The sequence below is a fragment of the Musca vetustissima genome, unplaced genomic scaffold (genome assembly GCF_032173495.1).
Source record: "Musca vetustissima isolate MV318-11 ecotype Yass unplaced genomic scaffold, APGP_CSIRO_Mvet_v1 utg7804, whole genome shotgun sequence".
Taxonomy (NCBI): Eukaryota; Metazoa; Arthropoda; class Insecta; order Diptera; family Muscidae; genus Musca; species Musca vetustissima.
Window position 1 is genome coordinate 690,013 of NW_026887929.1, and position 17,993 is coordinate 708,005.

Here is a 17,993-nt window from a genome sequence, read left to right on the forward strand (position 1 = left end):
AGGCGTGGATTTATTAAAGAATAATTTTTCAAGGTCCAAATAGGCGTGGATTTAGTAAAGAACTTTTTTCAAGGCCCAAATGGTGTTTTTTCTATAAAAAATATTGTTTTAAAGTCTCAAAGAAGTATTCTTCCTTTAAAGAATAATTTTTCAAGGCTCAAAAGGTCTTCTTCCTCTAAAAATATTTTTTCAAGACTTAAGAAGGTCTTCTTCCTTTAAAAATATTTTTTTCGAGACTTAAGAAGGTCTTCTCCCCTTAAAAAATATTTGTTTAAGACTCAAAGAGGTCTTCTCCCCTTAAAAAATATTTATTTAAGACCCAAAGAGGTCTTCTTCCTTCAAATATTATTTTTTCAAGGATCAAAGAGGTCTTCTTCCTTTAAAAAAAATATATATTTTTTTAAACTCAAAGAGGTATTCTTCTTCCTGAAAATTATATTTTTTCAAGGATAAACCAGTAAAAAAAGTAGCAAAGTCGGACGGAGCCGACTATATGATACCCTTCACCACTTTGGGTATATTCAACAGATGGGCTCCTAACAGACGTCGCCTTTTTTGAAAGACCATTAACATGAAATTAAACATGTCATTCTGCACCCTATAATAAATTTTGGTCAGATATAGAGTTGCTTCTTACAATGGCACAACATTATGTAAATAAATTTAAAGCAAAATATCGAAATCTAAACCGATTTCATCGAAACTTGTCACATGTTAGGTTACACTAATTTCAGTATGTTTTTGCATTCGGCCACATTTTGAGTTCTTCATCTACTTATAAATCCAAATTTCGTGCAAATCGAAGGATATAAAGGGACTTTGGTGCACTATTTACCTAAAATCGGACGAAAATATATATGGGAGCTATATCTAAATCTGAACCGATTTTCACGAAATTTAACATACATCGTTCTAGATTTAATTCAGAATGCTATACCAAATTTCTTGGAATTCGAAGGATATTTAGGGACTTTGGTGCACTATTTACCTAAAATCGGACGAAAATATATATGGGAGCTATATGTTAATCTGAACCAATTTTCACGAAATTTAACACACATCGTTCTAAATTTATTTCAGTACGCTGTGCCAAATATCGTGAAATTCGAAGGATATATAGGGACTTTGGTGCCCCATTTACCTAAAATCGGACGAAAATATATATGGGAGCTATATCTAAATCTGAACTGATTTTTCCCAATTTCAACAGGGTTCGTCCTTAGGCCAAATAAGTGAACTGGGCCAAATTTCATCCAAATCGGATCACAAATGCGACCTGTACTTTGTTATCAAAAATACATGGACGGACGGACATGCATAAATCGACTTAAAAAGTGATTCTATGTATATTCTCAAAAGGAACCATGTGTCTATCTCATTTCCTTTTGACTGTTACAAGCATATGCACAAAGACATAATACCCTGTACCACAGTGTGGTGAAGGGTATTAAAAGGTATTCTTCCTTTCAAGAATATTTTTTCAAGAGATCGTTTTTCTTTATAGAACATTTTTTAAGGTTCCAAAAGGTTTTCTTTTTTCAAGGTTTTGTTTTTTGCAAGGCTCCTTTAAAGGATATTTCTTCAAGGCCTAAAGAGCTCTTTTTCCTTTAAGGAATATTTTTTCAAAGGTTCAGAAGACGTGAATTTATTAAAAACTATTTTTGAAGACCCATATTGAGGTTCTGTTTTCAAAAAGATTTGATTGTATGACCAGCCCTACCCCTTTTCTTTACATCATTCACTCAATTCTTTATAATAAAACTTCCTTAAGGGGGCCCCCCCATTCTCGGGGTCAAAAATTTTGTTGATATAATTCGAATCTACACTAATTATAGAATGTGCCTACAAAATTTCAAATGAAAATCTCAAGAACTCTTGAAGATATAGCCGATTTATTGTGTCAGCATTAAGTGACGGCTGAAGGGCTTCTCAAACTTTAAACGCGTTTTTCTCTAAACATTTTTTTGCGAATGGCGGGCACGATAACTCAAAAACTAATAACCCAATCGATTTCAAATTTTTACACGTTTCTCTGTGAGTGTATAGCTATCGTATGAACTAGGATAAAGCCAATCGGTGAAGATCTTCCTTTTTTAATTTGGGTTTTGGTAAAAAATCGGCGATTTTCCAGAAATATTTTTTCAAAAGTCCGCCATTTTGTTAATTTTAGAGCGAAGTCAATAATCCTAGTTCATACGAGAGCCAAACATGTACTCTTTCCAACACCGTTGGAATTTTCGGATTCCGATGTTCCAGTGAGGAGTTATCATGCCCGCCATCAAAAATAAGGACTTCTCTTTAATTACAAAAAACAACAACAAAGCAATTACAAAATTTGTTTGTAAATTATTTTTCTTCTCTTTTAAATCTTCAAATATATATGTGCAAAGTTACAAACCTTAACAAGCATTGGTATTGATTTACCAGCCCATTGAAAATCTTGAAAAATTAAAATCGGGAATGGGTGGGGTTCCCTTAAAGAACATTTTTTCAAGACTCAAGGATGTCTTCGTCCTTTAAAGAATATTTTTTCAAGGCTCAAAAGGTCTTCTTACTTAAATTTTTTTTTTTTAAGACTGAAAGACTTTTAAGACTTTCTTTAAAGAATTTTATTAAATGCTCAAAAAGGTCTTCTTCCCTTAAAAAAATATTTTTTTAAGACTCAAAGAGGTCTTCTTCCTTCAAATATTATTTTTTCAAGGCTCAAAGCGGTCTTCATCCTTCAAGGAATATTTTTTCAAGGCTCAAAGAGAAATTCTTCATTCAAAGGTTTGTTTGCTGGGCTCAAAGTGGTCTTCTTAATTTAAATAATATGTTTTCTAGGCTCAAAGAGGACTTCTTCCTTTAAAGAATATATTTTCAAAGCTCAAAGATAAATTGTTCTCTTAATGGTTTGTTTGCAGTGCTCAAAAAAGTCTTCTTCCTTTAAAGAATCTTTTTTCAGAGCTCAAAGAGGATTTATTTTTTAAAAGTTTTTTTTTTTTTTTGTTTTGCAGGGCTCAAAGTGGTCTTCTTTCTTTAAAGTATATGTTTTCAAGGCCTACAGAGGTATTTTTCCTTTGAAGGATATTTTTTCAAGGTTCCAGAAGACGTGAAATTATAAAAAAAAATTGAGGTTCTGTTTTCAAAAATATTTTTAAGAATTACCAGTCCACTCCTCTTCTTCACTTAATAATTTTCTTTCTTCACTTCATAATTTCCAATAAACTTCCTTAAATATTTGTGTGGCCACTTTTCCACCTGGAAAATTATTCAACATTCCATTAAGGCCCTTTTCTCTTCGACAGGTTGTTGATAAATATAAATATTTACATTAATTTGTTGCATACCTTAAGGATTACTACAAGCACTTGGTCTACCATTCAAGACGAATTCATTATACAGACATATTGTAACAATGCTTTTAACACTACATTTAATATTCCAAAAGGCTTTTAACTATCCAATCCAACTAACCACACACAAAACATTACGTTAAATTCTCTCAAGGATTTTGAGAGATTTAAATGAAAGGCTATTTAATAAATAATGTGAACAACAACAACAATAATACTAATAATAATATTTAGCAAAGTGTCTCTCAAATGGCAAAACTTTTGCAATTTATTACCCAGCAAAACAGAATAGAACAGAACCGAAGTTTTATTGTGCAAAATGCACATTAACATTTCTATGCGAGCACACCTTCACATATTTATTGCCGTTGTTTGTTTTGTTTTTTTCTGTATATCTGCCCTGTGCGCTATCAGCGGAAACGGAAATTGTTAGCGGAAACTCCGGCTATGAACTTTAAAGCCATTAAGCACAACATTTGCTCTATTGTTCATTTTTTTCCTGGTGTTGTGTTTTTTCTCTCACTCCCTCACACCCACACCCACACACATCTCTATACTATTCGTTTTTTGTTTGTTTCATTTGCCTCTTTAATTAATTATTCACAAAACAACAATGAATAGTTTTTGTTTTTTGTTGTTGTTGTTTTCTTCACATTTTGTTTCTTAAATTGATTGCAACAATTTCTCGACGACATTAATGCCACAGCAACAACAACCTGACAGACACAAATGTCGTTGAAATTCGTTTCATTTAAAATGGCACAGCAGAGCAGCTAAACAATCAACGAATAACTTTTTTCCATTTTCCACACACACACACTCATACACATCCACACACAAAGTGAAAACAAAATAGCAAAACTAAAAGAAATAACAAAACAAACAATGGCAGCAAGTGAAGGTCCCGCAAAAAAAAAACAGGTGAACGAGAATGTCAGTTGATGAGAGGGTGTTTGTATATGTGGCTGTATGTGTGTGTGTGTGTCTGTGTACATGTGTCCTTTGACCGGGAAATCGCCATGAAATTAATGAAGTGCAAAATGTTACAAGTGTTCGTTTTATTTTGCACACACACAGTTGGTGGCAATGGGGGTGATGGGGTCACCGCAACAACAACAACAAATATGCTGCTGATAAGGACTGAAAAAGGACTGTGGAATAATTTTAAAGAAAATTTCCGAAGCCCAAAATGGCGTGAATTTATTAAAAAATATTTTTTTAATATTTTTTCAAGGCCAGAATTGACAGGAATCTTGAAATTTTATGTGAGTGTCACTCTTGGTCCAAAGATGGCGGGTAAGGCTGGGTTTTTGGACATTCGTACTAGAACGGTACGAAAAGTACTAAATTAGTATCATTTGTATTTGGCGAACCAGTAGAGCTAGAACTCTGAAATTTGGATTGAGGGTCACTGATGGAGTGCAGAATAGATGTAGCAAAGGGCTTCAAGAATGGTGGCCAGATGCTGGTCAGGAGCATGCATGAGCTGATTAGTACAATTTGGCTAAAGGAATGCATGTCCAATGATTGGAACCTCAGCACCCTGTGTCCCGTGCACGAAAAAGGAGACAAGACAATATGTGGAATATAGAGGAATAAGTCTCCTTCCCATCGCATATAAAGTGCTATCCAGTGTGCTGTGTGAACGACTGAATCCAATGGTCAATGACCTTATTGGACCATACCAATGCGGCTTCAGACCTGGCAAATCCACCATTGACCAGATTTTCACTCTGCGCCAAATTCTGGAAAAGACCCACTAAAAACACATCGACACATACCACCTATTTGTCGACTACAAAGCCGTAATCGACAGCCCTATCCGTTCAGAGGTGTTTAAAGCCATGTCTATGTTCGGCATTCCTGCAAAATTAATGGGGCTATGCAGGATTACTTTAAGTGGCACAAGGTCAGCAGTTAAAGTAGGAACCCTTCAATACCGAACGAGGATTCTGACAAGGTGACAGTTTGTCGTTTGATCTCTTTAACATCCTGCAGGAAAAGGTCATACGAGAGGCAAAGGTGAACAGAAATGGCACATCTGTGGAACTTGAGAACTACAGCTTCGAGGTAGTTAAAGACTTTATATACCTTGGCACCGCCATAAATAAAACGAATGACATCAGTTTTGAAATTCGGTGAAGGATTGTGATGCCCAACAGATGCTACTATGGTCTAAGTAAGCAATTTAGAAACAAGGCCACCTCCCGCCAGACCAAACTCACACTTTAGAAGACGCTGATACTACACGTACTATTATATGGATCTGAAGCATGGGTACTTGCGCAAGCAGATGAGGCAGCTCTTGGGGTGTTTGAAAGAAAAATTCTCCGAAAGATCTACGGGCCGATCTGCGTCGACGGTGAATATCGGCGTCGAATGAATCACGAGCTTTACAATTTATTGAGCTGCAGCGACTACGGTGGCTAGGCCATGTTGTGCGAGTGAATGAGAATGCCCCAGCTCAAAAGGCATATAAAAGCGAGCCTACTGATGGTTCCCGTAGAAGGGAAGGCCACGAATTAGATGGAAAGACCAAGTAGAAAACAATATCTTTGAACGTGGTCTTCCAAATTGGTAGATTTGCGCACAAGACCGACGCGCATGGAAATCTTTTTTAAGCTCGGCTTATGGAATAACTGTTCTGTTACAAGCCAGCTAAGTAAGTAAGGGCTTCTTTTGGAAATTCGAACTATAAGTATCCGAAAAGTACTAAAATGTACTGAATTTAGTACAATTCCGTAGCATGTGAATGGATAGAGCTAAAAACTTGAAATTTGGAATGCAAATTAAGGTTGAGAAGTAGGCTCGATATGAGGAGAGTTGGGAAAGCGTGTACTCATAGAGACGAAAAGTACTATATGGTACTATATAAAAGTAATATATGGTACTATATTTGGTACAAATTTAATTTGGAGATACAAATCTAGCTGGAATCCTGAAATTTGAAATGAACATTACTGTCGGATATGTACGTAGTTTTGGAAATTGAAATCATGAAATTTTGATTTCATGATTAGGGTATGTACTAAATTTGGTACAATTTGAATTGTGGGTCAACCGATTAAGTTGGAATCCTGAAACTTGGATTTTGGATGACTGTGGGAGTGTAGGTTTGGGGTAGGAAGGAGGTTTTGGAAATTCGTTCTACGGTGTACTAAATTTGGTACAATATGAATTCCGGGTGCACCAATAGAGTTAGAATCCTGAAACTTGGATTTAGGATGACTGTGGGAGTATAGGTTTGGGTTAGGAAGGAGGTTTTGGAAATTCGTACTACTGTGTACTAAATTTGGTACAATTTAACTTGTGGGTGAACCAATAGAGTTGGAATCCTGAAACTTTGGGTTTAGAATCACTGTCGGTGTGTAGGATTGGGGTATTTAGGAAGTTTTGAAAATTCGTACTACTGTGTACTAAATTTGGTACAATTTAAATTTTGGGTGAACCATTAGAGTTGTAGTCCTGAAACTTGGGTGTAGAATCACTGTCGGATAGAGGTATTTAGAAAGTTTTGGAAATTGGTACAACTATGTACTAAATTTGGTACAATTTGAATTGTGGGATGTAGGATTAGGGTTAGGATACAGTTTAACAAATTAATACTTATGGATACTAAATGGTACTAAATTTGGTACAATTCGAATTTTAGGTGAACCAATAGAGCTACAATAATTGGTACAATTTGGATTTAGGTGAACCGATAGAGCTGGAACAATGATATTTGGAGTTAGGATCATTGTTGGGATGTAGGATTAGGGTTAGGATTCAGTTTAACAAATTAATACTTATGGGTACTAAATGGTACTAAATTTAGTACAATTTGAATTTTAGGTGAACCAATAGAGCTAGAAACATGAAATTTGGAGTCAGGATCACTGTTAAGGTGTAATATTGAAATATGTACGAAGTTTTAGAAATTTGTACTACTGTGTACTAAATTTGGTACAATTTAAATTGTGGGTGATGCGATAGAGTTGAAATCATGAAATTTTGATTTCATGATTAGGGTATGTACTAAATTTGGTACAATTTGAATTGTGGGTCAACCGATTAAGTTGGAATCCTGAAACTTGGATTTTGGATGACTGTGGGAGGGTAGGTTTGGGGTAGGAAGGAGGTTTTGGAAATTCGTTCTACGGTGTACTAAATTTGGTACAATATGAATTTCGGGTGCACCAATAGAGTTGGAATCCTGAAACTTGGATTTAGGATGACTGTGGGAGTATAGGTTTGGGTTAGGAAGGAGGTTTTGGAAATTCGTACTACTGTGTACTAAATTTGGTACAATTTAACTTGTGGGTGAACCAATAGAGTTGGAATCCTGAAACTTGGGTTTAGAATCACTGTCGGTGTGTAGGATTGGGGTATTTAGGAAGTTTTGGAAATTCGTACTACTGTGTACTAAATTTGGTACAATTTAAATTGTGGGTGAACCAATAGAGTTGGAATCCTGAAACTTGGATTTAGGATCACTGTGGGAGTGTAGGATTGGGTATGTAGAGAGTTTTGGAAATTCGTACTACTGTGTACCAAATTTGGTACAATTTGAATTGAGGGTAAACCTATATAGTAGGAATCCTGAAACTTGGGTTTAGAATCACTGTCGGTGTGTAGGATTGGGGTATTTAAGAACATTTGGAAATTCGTACTACTGTGTACTAAATTTGGTACAATTTGAATTTTGGGTGAACTGATAGTGTTGGAATTCTGAAAATTGGATTTTGGATCACTGTGGAGGTGTAGGATTGGGGTATGTAGAAAGTTTTGGAAATTGGTACAACAATGTACTAAATTTGGTACAATATGAATTCTGGATGAACTGATAGAGTTTGAATCCTGAAATGTTGATTTAGGATCACTTTGGAGGTGCAGGATTGGGGTATGTAGGAAGTTTTGGAAATTGGTACTATGTTGTACTAAATTTGGTACAATTTGGATTGTGGGTCAACCGTTAAAGATGGAATCCTGAAACTTGGATTTAGGATGACTGTGGGGGTGTAGGATTGGAGTATGTAGGAAGTTTTGGAAATTGGTAGAACTATGTACTAAATTTGGTACAATTTGAATCCATGGGTGAACCCATGGATTTGGAATCCTGAAACTTGGGTTAAGAATCACTGTCGGTGTGTAGGATTGGGGTATTTAGGAAGTTTTGGAAATTCATACTACTGTGTACTAAATTTGGTACAATTTGAATTGTGGGTCAACCGATAAAGTTGGAATCTGGAAACTTGGATTTAGGATGACTGTGGGATTTGGATTTAGGATAACTGTGGGGGTGTCGGATTGGGGTATGTAGGAAGTTTTGTAAATTGGTACAACTATGTACTAAATTTGGTACAATATGAATTGCGGGAGCACCAATAGAGTTAGAATCCTGAAACTTGTATTTAGAATGACTATGGGAGTGTATGTTTGGGATAGGAAGGAGGATTTGGAAATTCGTACTGTTGTGTACTAAATTTGGTAGAATTTTAACTGTGGGTGAACAAATAGAGCTGGAATCCTGAAACTTGGATTTGGGATCACCGTGGGAGTGTAGGATTGGGTATATAAGAAGTGTAGGAATTGGTACTACTGTGTACTAAATTTGGTACTATTTAAATTGTAGTTGAATCAATAGAGTTGGAATCCTGAAACTTGGATTTAGGATGACTGTGGGAGTGTAGGTTTGGGGTAGGAAGGAGGTTTTGGAAATTCGTACTACTGTGTACTAAGTTTGGTACAATTTGAATTGTGGGTCAACCGATAAAGTTGGAATCCTGAAACTTGGATTTAGGATCACTGTGGGATTGTAGGTTTGGGTATATAGGAAGTTTAGGAATTGGTACTACTGTGTACTAAAATTGGTACAATTTAAATTATGGGTGAACCAATAAAGTTGAAATCCTAAAATTTGAATTTTTACAAGTCGTGAACTTTTTAAAAAATATTTTTTCAAAGGTCCATAAGAATTCTTTTTGCCCCACTGTCCCTGCCCGCTAAAATAAAAGTGTCCATTTTGAATTTATCAACAATATGTTTTTGAATGACATTTTACAATATTGTGGCTGACACTTGCAGATAATGTTTAGAACACGAAAAAAATCAACACAAAATAGTTGGACAGTACAGCTTGTTTTGGGGGAGGGGTCTAGTACAGGGACATTGGACATGGAAGAAAAACCTTTTGTCGCTTTTATTCTGTGATTAAGATTAAAATTACATTTTTTGTAGTGGAACAGTTTACTTTAAATGTGATTTATTGTCTCTCACTCTCTCTCCCCCACTCCCTGTCACACTTAAGGACATTTGCTGCATACCTTTATAAAATATTGAAATTTTTAATACTTAAAATTAAGTTTGTTTTCCCAAAATAAAAAAGAAAATCTTAAATGTCACAAGACGCCATTTAGATATAAAGTCTTTGTAATGCGAAAATAAACAAATTTATTTTTCGCTCTCTCTCACACTCTCACTCCCTTTGTCCTTTTGGCCTCCAGCAAAATGACTAGATGGAAAATTGCTAAGACGTAGAAAATTCACGATGCCTTTTGCTGGACAATATTCTGACACTGATTCCCAGTATTGTGATTATGATGGAGATTTTTATGAAATTGCCGCAATCTTGTAATGTCTTCATGTCGAACATATTCTCCGGAGAATTTTGCAAAGCTAAGGTCAGCTGTTTGGTTATTTACTCTCTCACAGGCAGACACACACACAACGACACACCATATTAAAGTAGTTTACCGGCAATGACATGACCATAACCTGTTTAATGCAACATCATCAAAAAATCATCTATGGTCCAGCTGACTTGGCTCCCCTCTTTCTCCCTCCTGTCCCTCTCCAGTCCCTCGTCTTCCAATCACCTAAACTTTTTGACCTGATAACCAAAAAAAAACTTCCACCAAGGTTTATTTTTAGAATTTTCGCCCAAGAAACAAACAAACACTTTAATGCCCAAAAATGAATGTGTTCATTGTGGGCATTATCCTGGCATAAAAGGACACGTACTTTACCTACAAAATACTTTGAACAGCAAAAAAAAAACTTTTGGTTTTGCGAAAAATTGTTGCGCCGCCACTTTCCTCGAACACTTTTTCCTTAATTTTTGAGGTTATGGAGACAAGCCCATTCTTAAAGTTGAGCCTCCTTGGCTTTAACGTCATAGGTGGTAACTCACGTTTTATGTCGTTCGCCACGGTTGCTGCTTGGTTGGCTGCGTGTACGTGTTACGAATATCAATGGTCCATCGAATCGCTACTACGAATATTTACAGATTGTTAACGTTTCAAAAAAAATCCTTGGCCATTGTTTTTGTAGTTATGAAGAGGGGGCGGGCGGATGGATGGGTGGATGGAAGTATGGGGTGCAACTTCTTCAAGTGTCTTAACCACAAATCTACCACCACAGCGTGATGAGTTAGTGAGCGAGTGAGTGCGATACCGTATAAGTGTGTGGGTGGTTTTAATTTTAGACTTAATGATCTTTCAAAATTAAATAAAGAAACAAAAAAAAACTGAAACAAATGGGGAGTACTGCCAAGAGTTTTGTAATTAATAACATCCAACACGAAACTTGAACAAAAAACAAAATTAACGATAATACACAACAAAATGATGAAGAAGATGATTTATCTTTTTCGGATCTTTTTCGGATTTAATTTGACTTTAATATTGGATTTTGTATTGTTTTTGAAGAAGAAGAAGAGATATTTAAAAAATATTTTGGATGGGTTAAAAAATTGGGTTTCCAAATTACAAAAAAAAAAACAGTAAGGAAAGTAGTAAAGTCGGACTGGGCCGACTATGTGATACCCTTCACCACTATATGTATATTGTACATATGTATCCTAACAATTTCATGTCGTGTCAACCTATGCTAAATTTAAATTCAATCAGATTTGCAAAATTTCATGTCAGTCGGACAAACATTTACATAAAATCTGACGAAAATATATATGGGAGCTATATCTAAATTTGACCCGATTTTCATGAAAATTAACACACATCATTCTAGGCTTAATTCAGTACTCTATGCCACATTTCGTGCAAATCGAGAGATATATAGGGTCTTTGGTATAACATTTACATAAAATCAGGACTTTGATGCACCATTTACATTAAATCGGACGCAAATATATATGGGAGATATGTAGAAATCTGAACCGATGTTCTCGAAACTTACCAGACATTATTCCAGGCTTAATTCAGTACACTATTCCAAGTTTCGTACAAATCGAAAGATATTTTGGCACTTTGGTGCACCATTAACATAAAATCGGAAGCAAATATATATGAGAGCTATATAGAAATCTGAACCGATTTTCTCGAAACTTATTACTCATCATTCTAGACTCAATTCAGAACGCTATGCCAAATTTCGTGCAAATCGAAAGATATTTAGGGACTTTGGTGCACCATTTACCTTAAATCGAAGGGATATATATATGGGAGCTATATCTAAATTTGGACCAATTTTCAGGAAACTTTGCACACATCATTCTAGATTCAATTCAGTACGCTATGCCAAATTTCGTGCAAATCGAGAGATATGTAGGGACTTTGGTTCAACATTTACCTTAAATCGGACAAAACTATATATGGGAGCTATATCTAAATCTAAACCGATCATCACGAAATTTAACACTCATCGTTCTCGACTTAATTCAGTAAACTATGCCAAATCTCTCCATGCCAAATTTCGTGAAATAGGGACGTTGGTGCACTATTTACCTTAAATCGGACGAAAATGTATATCTGTGAGCTATATCTAAATCTGAACCGATTTTCATGAAAGTTGTCAGACATTATTCCAGGCTTAATTTAGTACCCTATGCCAAGTTTCGTGCAAATCGAAAGATATTTTGGGACTTTGGTGCACCATTTACCTTAAATCGGACAAAATATATATGGGAGCTATATCTAAATCTGAACCGATTTGCATGAAACTTGGCAGACATTATTCCAGGCTTAATTCAGTACGCTATGCAAAATTTCGTGCAAATCGAAAGATATTTTGGGACTTTGGTGCCTATATCGGTCGAAAATGTATATGAGAGCTATATCTAAATCTGAACCGATTTTCACCAATTTCAATAGGGTTCGTCCTTGGGCCAAATAAGTGACTTGTGCCAAATTTCAGTCAAATCGGATCATAAATGCGACCTGTACTTGGTTTACAATTTAACATATACAGACGGACGGACGGACATGCATAAATCGACTTAGAAAGTGATTCTATGCATATTCTCAAAAGGAACCATGTGTCCATCTCGTTTCCTTTTGCCTGTTACAAACATATGCACAAAGACATAATACCCTCCACACCCCTATAAATAGTCCCTAAAAAAATTTTTAAAAAATCCACGCCTATAGATAGGCTTTAAACCAATGAGCGGAGCAGTATAGTCGGACGGGGCCGACCATATGATACGCTACACATCTTCCACGAAAATCTAACTTTCTGCGGTGTAGTTCTGAGCTTGGGCAATATTTCGCGATATTTGGTGAAGGTCAACAACTAGAGGTCTACAAATATTACTAATATTCAGTACAGGCCTTCTAATTACTTGTCCAGATTCCCTTCACCGTGGGTTGTGGTGTGATGTTCGGCTTTCAATTGTAGCCCATAGATTGACTCGAAAAAAAAACACAAACTATTACGTTTTCGGTCCACTTCATCCCAAAATTATTATCTGATGATTACCGACAATTATAGGCGTTGTCCTTGACCATAACTGGAACGTCATGGAACATTTCAAAGCGATCCGAGCTATATTTCCGCCCTCTAGTGTGGTAATGGGTTACTAACTAATGTATGAATACGCAAGTACCTATAAATATTTAAGTGTAACTCCCACATGCGAGAACATACGACAAATTGGTATAAATTTAAAGGCCAACCTCTCCTCTTGGATATACTATCAACTTCGCGGATCTATGTCCTTCAGGAGTAAATATATTCCCTATAGAATACAAATTTTGTAATTTTTCACACAGAAGTCAGGGTTCATTTGACCCGCTAAATATTGACCGGTCTTTATCAAATCTGGTATACTTATTCTTTGGCCCGATCCCCTTCTCCATGTAAAAATCGCGATGTTTGGGCCATAATTACGGCCTCTGGAGCGACCAGAAAAACCGAAAAAAATCAAGTTTTTGGTCCATTTCATCCCCTAAATATTATCCGATCTTTACCAAAAACAATAGGGATCTTCATTGGGCCATCCTACATGCAAAATTTTGTGAAGATTGGTCCATAACTGTGGCCTGTATTGTGTTTACAAATTATAATGGACAGACGGACGGACACACATGTCTAGATCGACTCAGCTAGTCGAGATATGATGATCGGTATACTTAAAGTTGGGTCTAGGACCAATATTTCGCGGTGTTACAAACTCTGAACAAAGCTATAATACCCTGACAACATAGTTGTGTAGGGTATAAATACACAAAAATTAAGTTTTCGGCCCACTTCATCCCAAAATTATTATCTGATCATCACCGAAAATTATAGGCGTTGTCCATGACCATAACTGCAACCTCGTGGAAAATTTCAAAGCGATCCGCGCTACTTTTCTGCATCAATTTAAAGGTCAACCACACCTCTTGGATATACTATCAACTTCTCGGGTCTATCTCCTTTAGGGGTAAATATATACGCTATAGAATACAAATTTTGTCAAATTTCACACAAAAGTCAGGGCCTATTTGACATGCTAAATATTAACCGGTCTTTATCAAAACAGGCATGCTTATTCTTTGGCCCGATCCCCTTCTCCATGTAAAAATCGCGATGTTTGGGCCATAATTACGGCCTCTGGAGCGACCAGAAAAACCGACAAAAATTAAGTATTTGGTCCGATCTTTACTAAAAACATTGGGCCATCCTACATGCAAGATTTCGTGAAGATTGGTCCATAACTGTGGCCAGTATTGTGTTTACAAATTATAATGGACAGACGGAACGGAAATACCATTGAAAAAAATTATTTTAAAATCTAAATTTTTCTAAAATTATTTTTATTCCGGTCTTTCAAAACTATTTTCTTCTCTAAGTCCTCATAAATAAAATTCCATTTCTTGTTCACTTGCCTTCACTTATTGTTGTTGCCTATTTCTGGGGGATTTACATATATTTCTCCTCATCTCCTATTTTTAAAGTTGCCTTGCCCCATACATTTCCATTTAAATATATGGTTTTATACGATTTTTTATTAGATTTTATAACACAGAAAAAGCCGGCCCGGTAACTGCAACAACAGATATTGTTGTTGCTGCTGTTGGCTTTAGCACAAACTGCACAAATGTTCGGCTACCTTTTATTTCTTGTACGAGTATTTGTTTAATATTATGCCAAAACACGATCTTGTCGTTGTTCACACATACATACATACACACATATATGTCTATGTGTGTGCCTATATTCACTGGCGGTAACATAACTAGGCTATATACATGAAAAAGCCGCACACACACATGCTTACATAGAATACCAAATAAAATATATTATTACCTAGGACAAGTCCTAGAGTCCTTCCTAGCTTTCTTTTTTTTAGAATAATAGAACAGGATAACAATTTTGTTGTCTAACCAAAAACCAGCAGGAATACTTTTTTTATATACCGCAACAACAACAACAACGTCTATAACTAACTGTACACTTTGCATCTTTAATGGGTGTATGAGTGTATGTGTGTGTGTTTTGAGCGTCTAAATGTATTGTTGTGTTTTCTTGCCACAAAGTATGCTATATGAAAACACCATTAATGCACATGATATCATATGAGATTGTTTGTGTGCGTATGTATGGGTGTTTGTGGGCATGAGAGTGCGTCTGTGTATTTTACATATCCCAATAAAGCTTAAACAAGGCCAGATGCATGCTAAAGAAAAACCAAAAACAACAAAAGAAAGTTCTAATAAAATATACTTACATTAAATTAACTGCAGATAGTCTATGGCTGGGTACACTGAAAAAAAAGAAAAAATTAAATAAAAAAATCAATAAATAATTATTTAAAAAAAAATTATGGATATTAAAAATCAAAATTTCTCCTATTTGAAAATATTGATAAAAATTAAAATTCCCCTTTCAAAAAATTGGACACCCAATTTTCTCACAGTGTATGCCTAGTTTCCATACAACACATAAAACGAAACAACACCAATTCTTCTTTCATTCATCTTGTTTACGTGCGTGCGTATGTGTACGTGTGTGTTTGTTTGTGTGTGCTCTTCTTAAGAAGAGTTACCAAGTCTCGCACATCATAAAAAAACAACAACTAACAAGGCAATAATGTCTGTAACAATGGCTTTAATTTAATGTATGCAAAAATGGTAAGAAAAAGTGTTGAACTATGCTTTACGATGATGATGCCGATGATGAAGACAAAGATGAAGAAGACGAGAAAGACGAAGACGGCAAGAAAGATACTGATGCTGTTGGTAATGGTGAGAAATGAGTATACATTTGGATTACAAAATGCAGATAAGTCTGTAAGTGGATTCTATCTATCTAGGAATGGTGGCTTGCGAATGATAACATACACATGCATGTGCATGTATGTTTGTCGTATGTCGACATTTATCAAAAGACAACAAAGAAAAATTTATATTAATTCGGGCCGAGTTGTCTGAATGCCGGTTCTTCGCCGGCATTTAACATATTTTCATAGAGAATTTCATGAGACAATTTTTTTTCGCAGAAGATGTCATTTTGAGTGATTCTACTAAACAAATTAAGATTTGTGGGTCTATATGACGAAAAATCCTAAAAGTATGCAACAGAGTTAATAAAACAAAATCTTCCAAAAAGTATGCAATAGTTTTTAAAAGGAAACACAAATGTGGATATTTATACCCTACACAACTATGTTGTCAGGTGCTGCCCCAAGAGTTTTTACCGCCATGAAATATTGGTCTTAGACCCACCTTTAAGTATACCGATCGTCATATCTCGACTAGCTGAGTCAATCTAGACATGTGTGTCCGTCCGTCTGCCACAGTTATGGTCCAATTTTCACGAAATTTTGCATGTAGGATGGATGGTTTCTGGCCAATGAAGACCCCTATTGTTTATTTATTTTTTTTTTTTGGTAAAGATCGGTTAATATTTAGGGGATGAAATGGACCAAATACTTAATATTTGTCGGTTTTTCTTGTCGCTCCAGGGCCGCAATTATGGCCCAAACATCGCGAAATTTTACATGGAGAAGGGCGTCGGGCCAAAGAATAACCATCCCTGTTTTAATAAAGATCGGTAAATATTTAGCCGGTCAAATGAACGCTGACTTTTGTGTTAAAAATGACAAAATTTGTATTCTATAGTGTATATTTTTGCCCCTGAAGGACATAGACCCGTGAAGTTGATAGAACATCCAAGAGGAGTGGTTGGGGTTTAAATTGATACCTATAATATTGTCGTATGTACTCCGATGTGAGAGATACACTTAAATATTTACAGTTTCTTACTTACTCAAATATTATTTTGTAACCTATTACCACACTAGAGAGCGGAAATATAGAACTGATCGCTTTGAAATATTCCATGAGGATCCAGGTATAGTCAAGGACAACGCCTATAATTTTCGGTGATGATCAGATAATAATATTGGGATGAAATGGACCGAAAACTTATTTTTTTTTTTTGTGTTTTTTCGAGTCGATGTATAGGCCACAATTGAAAGCATAACATCACAACACAACCCACGGAAAATATGTCCGTGTAAGGAAGAGGTGCTGTTGACCTCTGAGGATGCAATTATCACGAAATATTGCCCAGACTCGGAATAAAAATCCGCAGAAAGTTAGACTTTCGTGGTAGTTATGTAGTGTATCGTAGGGTCGGCCCGTCCGACTATACTGCTCCGCTCACTGGCTTAAAAATATTTTTCATGGCGTGGATGTTTTAAAAAATATTTTTTCAAGGCATGGATTTTTTTTAAAAATATTTTTTCAAGGCGTGGATTTTTAAAAAAAGAAATTTCAAGGCGTGAATTTTTTAAAAATATTTTTCAAGGCGTGGATTTTTAAAAAATATTTTTCAACGCGTGGATTTTTAAAAAAATATTTCTTCAGGGCGTGGATTTTTTAAAAAATATTTCATCAAGGCGTGTATTTATTAAAAATACTTTTTTCAAGGCGTGGATTTTTTTAAAAAATATTTTTCAAGAAACCAAGAGAGGCGTGAATTTTTTTAAAAATATTTTTTAAAAAATATTTAAAAAAAAAAATTCAAGGCGTGAATTTTTTTAAAATTTTTTTCAAGGTGTGGATTTTTTTAAATTTTTTCAAGGCGTGGATTTTTTAAAACTTATGTTTTCAAGGCATGGATTTTTTACAACATATTTTTTCAAAACGTGGATTTTTTTAAAAAATATTTTTTCAAGGCATGGATTTTTTTCAAAATATATTTTCAAGGCATGGATTTTTTTAAAAATATTTTTTCATGGCGTGGATTTAAAAAAAAAAAATTCAAGGCGTGCATTTTTTTAAAAATAATTTTCAAGTCGTGGATTTTTTAAAAAATATTTTTTACATGGCATGGATTTTAAAAAAAAAAATTTTCAAGTCTTGGATTTTTTAAAAAATATTTTTGTAAGGCGTGGATTTTTTAAAAAAATATTTTTAAACATTTTGTTGAGAATGCTTTATGTATCATCAT